The sequence below is a fragment of the Oreochromis aureus genome, linkage group 10, assembly GCF_013358895.1.
Source record: "Oreochromis aureus strain Israel breed Guangdong linkage group 10, ZZ_aureus, whole genome shotgun sequence".
Taxonomy (NCBI): domain Eukaryota; kingdom Metazoa; phylum Chordata; class Actinopteri; order Cichliformes; family Cichlidae; genus Oreochromis; species Oreochromis aureus.
The window spans coordinates 11,447,053-11,462,609 of record NC_052951.1 but is presented as its reverse complement, the minus strand read 5'-3'; positions in this window follow the sequence as shown (position 1 = coordinate 11,462,609).

Here is a 15,557-nt window from a genome sequence, read left to right as displayed (position 1 = left end):
CTGATCCCAGCCTCAGGCTCCGACTCAAGGTACTGTATCAGTAGTTTTATGTAGAGTCAACTGTTGGACTAATAACAAAAATAATCATTCTTGTGAGGGTAGGACCGCCAGCGTTGGTACAATTCATCCTGTCAGAACTGTGTGGATGACTGTTCACTGGTGTAATGCTCATCAAGGAAAAACATTCAGTCTGGTCCAGGAGTGACACAGAAATAAGTCATGTCTTTAGAGAAGAACTGGATTGCAAATCAAAAGGTCCTTAATAGCTTTTTGTCTTCCCCGACCCTCAAAGCCAAAGTTCAGCCATGAGAGCTGATGGGACACGATTTGTAAAAGTGACATTATCAGAAACAAAGGTGATTAAGATAACATAAGATAACCTTTATTAGTCCCATGTGTGGGAAATTTGTTAATTACTTCATATTTGCAATACTTGCAAATACTCTATTTGCATTCTTTAGAGAAAAGAATATGAAAAGGCTGTCTGCTGTTTTGGATTGATGTCCTTCTCCTGAGCCTCAAAGAAGTAGGGCAGTGTCACGGTCCTTTTGGCAGCAGAAAGCTGCTGAGCGCTGGAAAGAAGCACGGCCGGCCAGCTGAAATGTCTCATTGACACAGAAACTGTTGGTCATCCTCTGTTTTGCTACTGTCTTCACCCTGCTGTTATTTGGTCTCATCTCAATAATGTACTTTTCTATATAGCTAAGCTTGATGAGCGATCCCTTGTTGGCTGACATTTATGTCTTTGAGCGTGTGAGAACTTTAATCATTATAAAACCACATGAATTTGACAAATGTCCTTTTAACTGTCAGCTCATAGTGAAGTACACTGAGCCACCCTGAGCTATAATATCAAAATAGAAGCTGCTACCTTTGTCAAGAGTGGCTGGATCTGAGTGCGTACTACTTTCAGTTATTCAAATTTTGCTGAATTTGTTACAAAAAAGTCCTGTCTATGTGCAGAGTGTCTTCCAGAGGAATGGTTCTGTGGGGATGTTCTACATCACAAACATCAGCCACTCCACAACAGAGAAAGTGTTTTTCTAAAGCCATTCCTCCAACCACATGTATTATTAGAGTGGACGGTCAAAATTGCACCAATATACAAGGTATTTCCTCATGAGATACTCAATTTTGGTTTTCATATGTGTCTACATCCAGTTAGAAATAATCTATTTAAGTGGTTTTCTCTTTTTTGGTAGCTCGCATTCTGCCAACAGTGAAGCTTCGAAACTGCTCCTGTGGGGGCGTAAACTTCACAGTGTCAGCAGGAAAAATAGTGATTTTAATCAACATTAATAGTAAACAGCAACCTGCTATTTAGGTTAGGGTGATGGATTTGAACATAGTGTGATGAAGCATGTTTTCTGCCCTTGCTGTACAATCAGAACATGGTATTGCATTAACAGAAGTCATCTGTGAAGGCAGTGATGTATTAGTCATGTTGTTTATTTTTCTTTTTGGTCCAAGGATGTTATAATGTGCACCAGGCGACATACAGATGTCAAACATGCCAGCAGCAGTGCAGCCCTGATTTAAAGGACCCGATTAGGAGTGGATATTGGCCAGCATCTGTCAACATGTCTACTCTTTACACTTAGACCCTTGAGCTCCTTCCAGGAACTAAAAGTATTTTCTCCATGATTCTCCAGGGAAGCTTTTGCAAAACTGTTGGAGCGTGGTACTAAGTGTGGGGGAAGGGTGAGTGAAGTATTTCTTTGATATTGTTTTTCAGTAAGCAGATGCAAATATTTATTTCTCCGTTATATTTCTGTACATACAGACTGGGCATGCCAACAGCGATGCAGTGCAGCACAGCTTTCTTGTTGAGGAAGAGCAGCTGTGCTGTGATGTCAGCTTCAGCTGCCCAGCATGCACACCTGAAATGTTGGCGGTTTCAGTTGATGGGAACAGAAAGCTATATCACTTTCAGCAAAACGAAAGGTGCTCATTGTTGATGTTATTTGTTTTTGTGTTTTTATGCATATATTTATAAAAATCTTCCATGGTTAGACTTTATTGTTTCTCTGATGTTGCTCTGATGACTGTGACTTTTTTGATGGCGTTTTTGTTGCTGAAGACAGCCAAGTGTCTGCATTTGTTGACTCTTTTTCTTTTTGGTTAATTTGACATAATAGTTTTTACTATAGTAACCAAATGTCTGTCTTCTGCAAAATGACTACTGTTAAATTAAACTAAATGGAAAATCTTGTCATTGACTTTATAATTCCTTGCTCTTTTATTATATTTGTTACATGTCATAGACACTGGGAAGAGGCACATGTGGGGATTCCCAGTGGACAGCAGCACGAGAGGCTTCAAGGAAGTGGAGGTCGCTGTGTGTCCACATGGATTAATGTGTCTTTTGTGTCACTTTCACTTCAGGGACAGCAAACAGGTCGCCGTGGTGTATTTTAGGAACGGTTACATGCCTGACAACTACACTTCTGAACAGGTCCAACTTTTGATTTGCACTCAGAATGATTACATCAAAGAGTTTAGTTAAAAACACTAAAGTGAAACCTGCAGACTTGCTTAAAGTGATTCGTATTCATGAGAAACTGGAACGTCATTATCATTGAGTTTATTTCTTTCCCTGCTTAGCAATACCAAGCCTAGCCCTGATTGGCTGATATAAGTGACAACAGACCTCTGTCGCTGTGTCAGTTTGAATGGGTGATTAGAGACCAACACATGTTTGTTGCTGCTCCATGTTCTCTGCAACATTGTGTGTAGTTACTGCAGCTGTGTGTGCATTCTGCTGGCAGGAACAGGAAACAAGTGAAAGAAAACTGCCGAGCACCCTGGAAGGAAAAGTTAATCGGACATAACAAGTTAAAACAGTTTGCAAGTTTCAAGCCAAACTGCTGAATCTACCGTCCAAGTTCTCCTTGATAGCGTGACTCTGTGTTGTTCTCCTTCATTCTTCTGTCTCTGTCTGTCAAATCTCAGCGTAATATAAACCAACTATTGTCACGCTCTGCTGGTCGGTGTGCTGGCAAGCAGAGAATTCATTGTCTGTTTTCAATTGCAGAGCTGGGATGCTCGTCTTCTGATGGAGCGCTGTCGAGCTGTGAAGAGTCCAGATATCAGCGCTCACCTGGCTGGTACCAAGAAGGTTCAGCAAGTGCTCGCCAGACCTGGAGTCCTGGAGAGGTTCTTCCTGGACCAGCCTCAAGCTGTGCAGCAGATCCGAGCGACATTCGCTGACCTCTACTGATGATAATACTTTTGAAAATGGCAGTTTAATTTATTGGGCAATTATAAAATCGTATTTCTTAGGCTGGCTTTTAAGGAAGGAGAAAAGGTATGTATCAGTTGGCTGGGAAGAAAGATGGAGGTGGAAAGGATGTGCAAGCTATGGGACAAAGTTGCTGAGACCAGGTTAAACAGAGGTGACGATCAGTGAGCAGGAGTGTGGCTTCGTGCTGAAAAGAGCACAACAGATTCTCTGGAGAGAAGGTGAAGGAAAGTCAGCTGAAGCAAGACAGTTTGTGGAGTTTGTGTTGGACTGTATGTTATGCTGGGAGCCTGGGGATTAGTGGACTTTGATTCCAAGTTAATATTAGCTAGTGTTTCTCACTGGTTTTTGGGCGGTGGAGTAAAAGGGATTGGTTGGTGGCTGTTTCTAATGTTAGCCTTTTCTTTGTTTTCTTACAGGCAGGGTAAAGACATGGTGATAAATGAGTGTGTGGGCCATCTGCTGAGGACCAAGAGCTCAGGACACTCAGACGGGGGTGTCACAGCAGGAGTCACCGTGCTCCACAATCCTCTGCTGTTGTGAGATGTCCCACTCCTGCCTGCACATAGAAACCACAGTGAAGTCAAAGTTCCACCTGCACCTCCACCTGTTCTTGTAACAGCATGAACACTGACAGAGGTGAGACAGCAGAAATGTCTTTGTTTATTTTTGTAATAAGTTAAGGAATTAAGTTAAGAAGAGTGATTAAATAAATTGTTTCTTGCATTTTTGATTTAATGGTTGTGTTTAGGATTATTTCAGAAACATGTTTAGAGGATCTTTGTAAGCCTGTATTTACTTTAAAAGAAGGGAAGCACTTCTTCATTCTACAGAAAAGGTGACACATTACAGATGAGTTCATAAAAAGTGTCTCTGTCACTCTTTCAAGGCTCTGTCACTTTTTCTTTTTTACTGGAACAGCATGGTAAAGTAGGCCTAGGCTGCCATCTTGTGGCAGTGTGTTGTTACTACAACATATGAAATTGTGTTTCTATTGGAAATATAATTCAGCGCCACCGAGCCGCTCTCTCAGTTACAAACTGAACCTGTTTTTTTAGACAGATAAATCACTAAGCACAGTGAAGCTTTTGGTTTTGTAAAAGTGTTTCTTTTTCAAAATGCATGTTGATTTTTATAAGGTTGAAGAGCAGTTAGCAGTGCATTCATGGACATCTTTAAACTATTAATTAAAGAATCTTTGGTCATGATGGCATGAACTAGAAACATGAGCTCCAGGTGAGACTGCACAGAAGAACAAGTGTCCTTAAACTGCATCAACTGGTGACTTCTTACAATTTTATTCTACTGTGTGTTTTTATCATTGAACGTTTATGTCTTTGTGTACACGTACTAACACAAGCTACTGTAACTTAGAGAAGCTCAGCAATATATTATTAAGTACACAAACAGTTCCAGGTGCTGGACTGTTTGAAGGCCCCACTTTGGATCATGTGAAGGACATTTAGTTTTTTGTTACAGGCATTGAAGGGTTAATGCTGTTAATTGCATAGTACAGTGATAGATAACTTGGTAGAGCTGGTCCAGCTTGTGAACCAAAGAATAATATCTAGTACGTTGTGAATGAAAAAACTAAATGGTATGACTGTTCATTTACCGAACCCTAACCTGTGAGATCAGGCTCACATCTCTGATCATAGAAATGGGGGACTTTTCAGGAAATGTACTTCAAAAAATAAAAACAAGAGTAAGATGGGAAAGTCAGAAGGAAATAAGAAACTTTCTCAATTGTGAGAAATTCTGTGAGAATTTTAGCTGGATTGTCTGTGGTATAACTGGCCTGTAACAAGAGGAGTCACCCACTGCTGCCCATTACAAAGGAAGAGGTTTTAGGACTTCCAAACCGTCTTCACTGTTCCCATCAGGAGGCATCCATTTCTTTGTTACACCCTATGCTTTGAGAAATACACTGAGATTGTCACTATTAATAGTGACAATAATGAAATACACTATTATCACTATTATCACAACTGGCTCACTGTGGTATTATCACACCACAGTGAGCCAGTTGCATGAACAGCAGCCTAATCAGACTTCTGCAGAGCCTCAAAGTTCTTTTGGAGTCTGCTTCTTGTGTCCAACAGGAAGAATTCTGTCCATAAACAAAGGATTTTAAAATGTACCATTTTTTTTTCTTTTTACTTTTGTAAAGTAACCTAAAATTATTATTGCCTCAAAGGGATTTATACTCTGACCTATGGGTTTTTGGTTTTTTAAATGTTGTTCTAAGCGGCAGGGGAATTGTTAATTTATCGTTTCTGGTTTTACTATAAACAGACTGGGGACGCTTGTGTTTTCTTTCTTCCTCAAATGACCAGATAAGACTTGAGTAAAAGAAATAATGCAAAGGCATTTTGCTGTGTTCACGGATGGTCTTGAGGGTCTGTGTAAATGGAAAGATCTTGGCGATGGGGCATAAATTTGGGCACCACAAAAAAAGAAATGAAATCAATATTTAGTAGATCTGCCTTTTGCAAAAATTACAGCCTCTAAACGCTTCCTGTAGGTTCCAATGAGAGTCTGGATTGTGGTTGAAGGTATTTTGGACCATTCCTCTTTACAAAACATCTCTAGTTCATTCAGGTTTGATGGCTTCCGAGCATGGACAGCTCTCTTTAACTCACACCACAGATTTTCAATAATTTTCAGGTCTGGGGGCTGAGATGGCCATTCCAGAACGTTGTACTTGTTCCTCTGCATGAATGCCTTAGTGGACTTTGAGCAGTGTTTCGGGTCGTTGTCTTGTTGAAACATCCAGCCCCGGCGCAGCTTCAGCTTTGTTTTTATTTTATTTTATTATTATTAGTCCTTTATTTATCCAGGTAAAAAATCTCAGTGAGATTAAAAATCTCATTTTCAACAGAGACCTGGCATCATGGCAACAAAAGTCAAAATACACATACCACATAAGTATATAACATTGATTCCTGGACATTGGTCTCCAGAATCTGCTGATACTGAGTGGAATCCATGTGTCCCTCAACTTTGACAAGATTCCCAGTCCCTGCACTGGCCACACAGCCCCACAGCATGATGGAACCACCACCATATTTTACTGTAGGTAGCAGGTGTTTTCTTGGAATGCTGTGTTCTTTTCCTCCATGCATAACGCCCTTGTTATGCCCAAATAACTCAATTTTCGTTTCATCAGTCCACAGCACCTTATTCCAGAATGAAGCTGGCTTGTCCAAATGTGCTTTAGCATACCTCAAGCGGCTCTGTTTGTGCTGTGGCCGGAGAAAAGGCTTCCTCTGCATCACTCTCGCATACAGCACCTTGTGTAAAGTGCGCCGAATGGTTGAACGATGCACAGTGACTCCATCTGCTGCAAGATGATGTTGTAGGTCTTTGGTGACAAGGACCCTGTGGAGCGAGGCGTCCTCAACCTCTCCACAGCACAGGTGGAATACAGCGAAGACCAGCAGGCCATGCTTAAGGTACGGTTTGAGGCAGGATAGAGAAAGGCTGGATGTAACACGCTTGTCTACAAGACTTAAAAACAGTTTCTACCATCAAGGCATACGACACCTCAACCACAACACTTAAACACACACCACACACTTGTGAAGGGGAGAAATATTTTACTGCTATTATTTGCTGCTATTTTTATAATCATCATTACCATTTCATGTGATGTTGCATTCAGATGCACTCAGATGTTCAAAATATATTGGTATTATATTAGTCTTTATTACAGGTTCAGTTATAATCAGTTGAATCTATAATTTAAAGGTTTTTGAATGTTTTATATTCTTACACATAGTCTTCAGTGGGGGAGAAGCTGAGTTGCAGGCTGACAGGAAACGGTGTGCTTTTGCAGAAGCGAAACCGAAAGCAGAGCGAGTGCAAGCCATAATAAAGAGTTAGTATGCATTTATCTTTGATTTAAGCTTTTAGTAGAGGCTTTTGATCAAAACATTAATTCAGTAGAGTACACATATAGGGATCACTGATAGGGGAAAGTTCAAGTTGCTTAAGTTGAGGTCAACTAAGGTTCAGAAAGCAGATGCAAACTCTGCACGCACAGACAGACAAATAGTGAGAGGTCATGACACGTACGCAGTACACAGCATGCACGCGCCCTTGCACGTGTACGCACACACACATACACACCATGGTGAATCTATTTTGGTAGGGCAGAAATGCAGAAGTGTGCCGAAGTACTTAGAGGAAGTGCACCCGACAAGCGACAGCGAAGAGGGGAAGCACCGACCCGAAGACAATGTTCTTTAGAGCTATGTTAAAGGTTCATGGAACAGTTTGTGGTTTGGATTGACGTAAGCTGTACTATTGTCTATTTTTTGTAAAAGAGGGGGCTTTGTTATTGTACCCATATAAAACCTTGTCTCATGATTGTAAGTTCAGTTCGACGCTGAAATCTGCACAGCGGTCGGACTCACACATGTGTTTATTAAAATACTGTCTAATTGCACACGCCTGGATCTGTGGTTTTTATGGATTCTTCTCTCAACATTGAACCCTAACATTTGGGGGCTCGTTCCGGTGAAGAGAGGGAATTAATTTTGGTGTAGATGGAGAGATCCAGGGTCTGTGGTGATTGGATGGGCAGATAGGAGTCAGTGGTCTGAAGTGAGTGGACATAAGCCGGCTTAAACAAAGGTAAGGCACATACCTGTTGAATTTTCCAAAATGTGCTAGATTGGACATGTCAAATTAAAGTCTACTCACTGAAAATTACTGGTGAATGTCTGTTTTTAATTTTGGTGAAGTTTTCATGAAGTTTACCGGTTGAAGTAATGATAATGAAATGGAAGTTTATAAGTGACAGTACTGAGTTAATGAGAATAAAGGAATGAAGAGAGTTAAGGCAGTTGGACTGCGAAGTGAACTTAGAATGATAGGGAATTTGGTCATTGTGTGGGGTGAAGCCCCGTTGGTCATTTGATCTACGTGTGATGGTCAGTTCGTGGGTTCAAGTCCCTTATGTCCACAACGGGAGATCTGCCTCAATCTTAATCCTGATCCGGGTGTAGATTGTTGTTTCAAATTATTATAAATTTTTCTAGGACGACAGCGGCGTCTGTTAAGAAGCGCATTTTCTCCTTGGTAACGCTTGCACCTGGGCAGGACGCTGACCCTTGGCCTACCCTGAAGAGTAGGGATAGTACCGTCGACAGCGGGAGAGAACTTGGGAACCTCTGAAATTGCTAGGAGTTAGAGTCTCCTATTTTTGCGCTTATTGGGTATGCTGGCAAATTAAGTTAGGTTTAGAGATCTGGACAGGACAGTCTGGGACCGCCCTGGTGAATTGAGCACAAAAAGTCTGGGACTGATCGGTTGGAGCCGTTATGTTCTATTATCGAAATTACATAGGAGTTGAAAAGGCCTAAAAAATCTGTGCAGTTGTAATTAAAGACGTCTGTAATATAAAATATGAGATCTATGAGTAGGATCAGTCTCTGTGTCAGTAATGCACAGCCGGATGTGCACGGATGGTGTGTGTAAATGCAAATGAGCAGTAGTGACGCGCAGAGAGGGTGGTTTCAATTTTGAGAGGACTGAGAGCTTTTTGCTAAATGCCTGTATATGAGAGGGTGGTTTTGCTTATTATGAGAGTGTAAATACAGTGTGAATATATTAGTGTGGATGCATAGGAAATGACTGAATTTTGATAGATGTATATTTCGTGAGCCATAAATGTTGGTGTGTTTTATTTTCAGTTATGTGTGTGTGGGGAGAAGCTGCGAGATGATGAGAGGTTTCAGTTTTCTTTTTCTTTTTCTTTTGACTTGCTCTTTCTGATCATGGAAGGCATGTCCAAAATACTCGTATGAAAGCGTATTTTGTGTGATTTTAACCGTGTGAATGCTGTCAGTATGTGATTTGAGTGACTCTGCATGATTTGTCTGAGTGAGTGGAAAATGGAAGTTTGAGAGAGAGAAGGCAGTGTGTGTGAGACGAGTCATGGCGTCTGAAAGAGGTTAGAATATTTAAAAGTGTGTGTGAGAGGAAGGTGTGTGTGACTGATGATGTCAGGGGAGCACCCAGAGAAATAGACAGAGTTAAATTCTAAGAAGATGAAGCGGATGCATGTTTTAAGAAAAAGTAATAAAGTAATAAAATTATATTAATTACAGGTTTTAGAAAAGAGACAGACTGAGAGAAATAAATACATGAACTAACAATTACATTAATGAATTGAAAACGCACGTACACAAACTGTTACATGTGAAATTATTGTTGGAAAGTTTAATAAAGAAAGCAGTTTACACTCCTTTAATTTCCAGAACCAGTGTGTCCCCTAGATCTGATAACACTCTTGCCCAGTCGGCCCCTGTAGTAGGCGGGCATGGAAGGCTGGACAGCCCATGACGGGTAAGATCCCACCTCGAAACCCTGGGACAACCTAAGGCAAGGCGCAGTCACGATTGCTCGAACCTAAGTCCCGGAGTGACCTTGGAGTCACTGGAGGAGACGGGATTTAACAGGTAAGGCCACTGGGCACAGACGAAGGGGAAATGTCATTAACAATGACCAGTGATGAACCAGAGAGAGAAAATACACCCTGTCAAAAGGAGTTTGAAACACTGCAAAAGAAACATTTACAAGATCACAAAGATCATAAAGAAACATTTATAAAAACCACACATACAAACAGAAAATGCACTAACCATACAGAGATAAGCTCATGAAGAGTAATGTATAGATAGTGATTAAAACTTGGCTAAGAACACAAACATATGTAATTAAATCAGCCTGGTAATTTCATGAGGGTTAAAATGGTGTGAATGTTGAAGAAAATACACTTAAAACATACTTGGATAAAATAGAGTTGTTGTGGAATAACTCAAACGAAGCTGTATGACAAGGGAGTGAGTTATGAAAAAAAAACAAAAAAAAAACAAAAACAAAAGAAAAGTGTCTATAAGAGTGACTCAGGAGTGCTCTTGCACTGATTTATCAAAGTAAGTGATTAGTATAGAAAGAAAATGAAAATAATTCAATAATGTGATAAGGTTTAAACATGTATTCCTCTTGTTAAGTTGGCTGTTGAGCTGTGGGTTTATGCAAATTAGCTGGAGTGAGTGAGTGACAAAGACACTTCCTGTGTGCGTGTGTGTCGGAGGCTTTCAGTTCAAGAGAGATCGGGGCTGATGAAGAGTATTTGGCGAAATATAATGGTAAAGTATCAGGATAGTTGATTACGGTGGTCAGGTCTGTTCAGAGGGGCAGATTTGGACAGGAAATTTATAATTTAAGGATGATATGTGGTTGAAATTGGTTTTTATCTTGTGCTGAATGAACATATGGCAAAGTGAGGAAGGGAGGCATTGTGCAAACGGTCTTTGATCTTTTGACGAGGTTTTCGGTGTGTTGAATGGGTGAAATTTAAGATTGTTTCAGATTTTTGAGGCTGTTGTTTTATTTCCAGAGAGGGTGTTTAATTAAGACATGGATATGTCTGAGAGGGGCCCCAAAAATTTTTTGTAGTAGTAAGTGCACTCAGGAAAAAACCTGTCAGGTGATTTTGTTTGGTACTTTGAGGAGCTAATAATCAGCTCTCTTTTTCATTTTTGTTCTAAGCAGGCCTGGAAGAGAGTGAACAGACGGGCGCTGACAAAATTACCAAGTACGAAAATCAGGTGGGCTTTACAGAATTATAATTGATTACAATCAGAGACTGATTGGCGGCAAGTCTCTGTCTAAAAATGGATTGTATCGATTCAATCCAGTCAAAAGTATAGAGAACTATTTTCCTAAAAAGGAAAACGAAAAAAAAATATCATGTGTGAATGCATGGGAGTGAATGTGAGTGGTTGGACCAAGGGGAAATAAATAAAAAGGTTGACAAACAGGAGAAGTGGAAGACTTAAATCTGGGGATGCTGATGTTCCTTTGAGTGAATTTCTGTTTTATTGATTTGGGTTAGACCATATTACTACATTATAAAATGCTAAAAGGGAAACATTGATGTAACTTAAGTTACCATTAACTGAGGTAACACATGATTAATAACTGTTCTGTTTAAGTTTGTTTTTGTCATGACACAGACTGGATCATAGAGGGAGAGTATGAAATGTAAAGTACAGGTTTTGTTTTCAGGAAATTCCAAGGATCCAGACTTTGCATGGAGCAACGAGTTGAAGGAGATTTGACATGATGATTAAATTGATTTTGTTCCTTAAACACAGGTTTTCAGGGCTGGAGCAAAACACCGGAGAGGAGAATTGCTGAGCTGTTCTGAGAAATGAAATGACTAACCTTTTTTCCTTTTGATTTGTTAAGCTTGGGTGGAGCATGTTGAGTTTTTTGCCACATGAGATGTGTCAAAAAAGAGAGGGATTTAAGATTTAATTTGTTTAATGTGAAAGGGGTTTTACTAGGATTCTATAATGATTGGGGTTGTTTGATAATCTAGATATAGTAAAACTGAGGACTTGTTAAAAGAAAGGATTAAAATGAACTGAATTAGGTTTAGAAGATAAATTGCTGGTGTTAATAAGAAGTTGTACACCAAATTTAAAGGGGAAACTGTGGGAATAAAGGATATGCTTTGGGGAAAATAGTGAACATTTGATGAGTAGAAAATGTGGGATTTCTTTTTGATTTTTAGGATAAGTTGTAACAGTGACATAATGCTAGAATGTTGTTATAATGTAGGCTTTAGAAACAGATAGTAAATAGATTTATTTCTAGGGGAGAGGAGAGCTTTTTATGAGGATGTTAAAAGTGTTATGGACTCAAATGAATAATATTGGAGATTATATATGTAGAAATGATTTTTTCTTACACATTGCAATCGTGCTCATTAACAGAGTTGATGGTTCGGTCCAGTTGAAGGTCATAAGCTTCGATGAGCGTTATGTCTCAGTCGATATATTGTAGGGGACTTGGAGCAACAGAAGGATAAACAGCATTCACGCTTACAAACACATATGGTTTAAACATAGGTGAGGCCTAGGGCCTGAAATTCCTTTAGCTTTTAACTGAATTTGAGTGGCCCAATAACAAATGACAGAAAGAGGAACTGAATAGGAGTTTTGCTTGTAACTAAACTGAGTGACATATAAAATATTGAGATAACACATGCAGCTCTAAATTAGTCCTCTTATATAAAAAGCAGTTACAGGATAACAAATACTTGTTGAAGCAAAACAGAAGCAAAGGGAGAAAGCTTATATATTTTGGTTAAGTCTGATAAAGTTTAAGTTAGAGGGAGTCATTACATTAAAAGCAGCAAAATGAAATAAAATGATATATTCAAACAGGTTATCACCCAGGAAATGGGAGTTCAAAATACTGTTAGAGTTCAGCTTTTAGCTATGATGAAGTTTATCTAGGAGCAATTAACTAGGTGCTTACACTTAGTGATTAAAATGGTTGTTTTTTCTTTGATCCTTGAGTAGAATAAGTGTTTAGGATTTTTCTTGTGAAAGGTGACTTTAGATGAGAGGCCCTTGCAGCAGTGACAGTTTGGTGCACAGGATGTTGATGATCAGATAAGGAGCAAAGAGGAAGCACATGCAGAGACGTGCTTCCTCCGATTCTCTTAAAGGCAGTGCTGTGAGAGTTTTACAAATGCTGAGTACGGTTGAATGAGATATAAAAATAAAAGTCAAAAACCAAATACAAAATTAGGTTCATGTTTTGAGTAACATTAGGTTGAGTAACATTAGGTTTGAATAAAGAAGACAACTGAGGGACATAAGGCAGGGAAGCCGTACTAGGGAGGAAGTGTTCTGTTTCCTTTGCAGGTGGCCAGATTTCCACTAGAGTGGGACCCAGAAGAGGAGCAGAGACCACTTAAGCATGAAGTGTTCTCAAGTGGGAGCGGGCATTTTATAACTAAGACCACCTAGATGACATGAGGTTGTCTGATTTGTTAAGTCACAGGATGCCAAGAGAGGGTCAGAGCTAAGAACAGTGATCCTAAATGTCCATGACGTCAGGGGTGGACAGGGAAGCAGTTGAATGGGCCAAGGAGTGACCCAACATAGTGTATGGCGACCTCTGGTGTGCCAGAGGTCGAGGGTGGGAGTGTGAAGGGAGAAATATTTTACTGCTATTATTTGCTGCTATTTTTATAATCATCATTACCATTTCATGTGATGTTGCATTCAGATGCACTCAGATGTTCAAAATATATTGGTATTATATTAGTCTTTATTACAGGTTCAGTTATAATCAGTTGAATCTATAATTTAAAGGTTTTTGAATGTTTTATATTCTTACACATAGTCTTCAGTGGGGGAGAAGCTGAGTTGCAGGCTGACAGGAAACGGTGTGCTTTTGCAGAAGCGAAACCGAAAGCAGAGCGAGTGCAAGCCATAATAAAGAGTTAGTATGCATTTATCTTTGATTTAAGCTTTTAGTAGAGGCTTTTGATCAAAACATTAATTCAGTAGAGTACACATATAGGGATCACTGATAGGGGAAAGTTCAAGTTGCTTAAGTTGAGGTCAACTAAGGTTCAGAAAGCAGATGCAAACTCTGCACGCACAGACAGACAAATAGTGAGAGGTCATGACACGCACACGCAGTACACACAGCATGCAGCGCGCCTTGCGTGTGCACGCACACACATACACACCATGGTGAATCTATTTTGGTAGGGCAGAAATGCAGAAGTGTGCGAAGTACTTAGAGGAAGTGCACCCGACAAGCGACAGCGAAGAGGGGAAGCACCGACCCGAAGACAATGTTCTTTAGAGCTATGTTAAAGGTTCATGGAACAGTTTGTGGTTTGGATTGACGTAAGCTGTACTATTGTCTATTTTTGTAAAAGAGGGGGGCTTTGTTATTGTACCCATATAAAACCTTGTCTCATGATTGTAAGTTCAGTTCGACGCTGAAATCTGCACAGCGGTCGGACTCACACATGTGTTTATTAAAATACTGTCTAATTGCACACGCCTGGATCTGTGGTTTTTATGGATTCTTCTCTCAACATTGAACCCTAACACACTCCACAGGATGCACTCAGAAGCTACCCTGCAGCTTCACAAGCACACTGTATAATCTGCTCTGGTCACTTCCCTTTATTGGTATTTATATTGAAAAAAAGAAAAGTGCAGATCCTCCTCAATCTGTGTACATACGCCGCCTCTAAACCCCCGATCGTGCCAGTGTCAGTTAGTGAGTCAGTAAAATACTCATCCATTTGTGTTAACATAAAAACTGCAGACTAACTAGAGACAAACAAGCGAGGATCGCTTCATATCTCAGCAGTTTAAAAAAATAAATAAAAGATGACCGATTGTTCCTGCAGGAGTAGATTTGGGCCCCTTTTTGCTTTTTCATCCCAAGGAGTAAAAACAGGGTTACAAGGAGAGGAGGAGGAGGACTAGGAGGATGAAAACGAACTAGAGAGAGAACTTGATTTGTACATGCGGTCTGTTCTGGGATCAGTGTGGTAGTTAACCCTCATATAACACATTCCTCTCTGCTCCTCTATCTTGCTCTAACTCGCATTTATTTCTTCATTTTTCAACCTTATTTTGCACATTAACACATATCTATAGCAAGGACAGAGACACAGCCACATATGTTGAATCCAGGATTGTATTTGAGCATCAGGAACAAATGATAAGAGCACATATCAGGAGTACACTGGATAGCTGTTTCTCAAAGGGTTTAATAGAAGGAAAGAAGTTAAAGGGACTACATATTCAAAGGTCCTATTTCTGATACTACCCCATGAAAATATTTGCTCTGTGTGCCCTGCTGCAGCTGCTACATTTGGCTCCAGATTCACTTTTTGGCGCCTACGCCTCTCGAGATGTGTTCATGTAGACAGGCATTAAAAAACTCTGGTCAACCAACCAGCAGTATGCCTGCTGTGTTGTGGAGGGGAGGAGAGGAGGAGGAGAGGAACCGACTGTCTGTTACATATAGATATAAAACAAAGCTCTGACGTGACCTCGGGTCAGCCAGTCTGACGGTCAGAGAAACAGAAACGTGCTGGATTGTGGATCTCTGAGCTGCACATTAAAGATGCACCTATGCACAGATCAAATCTCAAAAGTGCAATGTACCTCATATACATGTTGATGCGAAGCGCTGCCACTTCTTTTGCAGAGGTGTTTTTATTTTGGATTGTGTATTTATTGTTTGCAGTGTATATACATATATATATTAGTTTGCAGCTCTTTGCGCATATTAACAAAAGGTTCAACTAATTGATCATTTAAAGTCTGTGCGGTTTAGTTGTTCCACTCATATTAAACCAAATGATGGTGTGGCAGCCTGTTCTAGTGTGAACTAAAAGAGGGTTTGAATGTAAGAGAGAGGGGGGGAAGGAAAAGGAGACCTAATGTAACCCCTGCACCCCGACTGA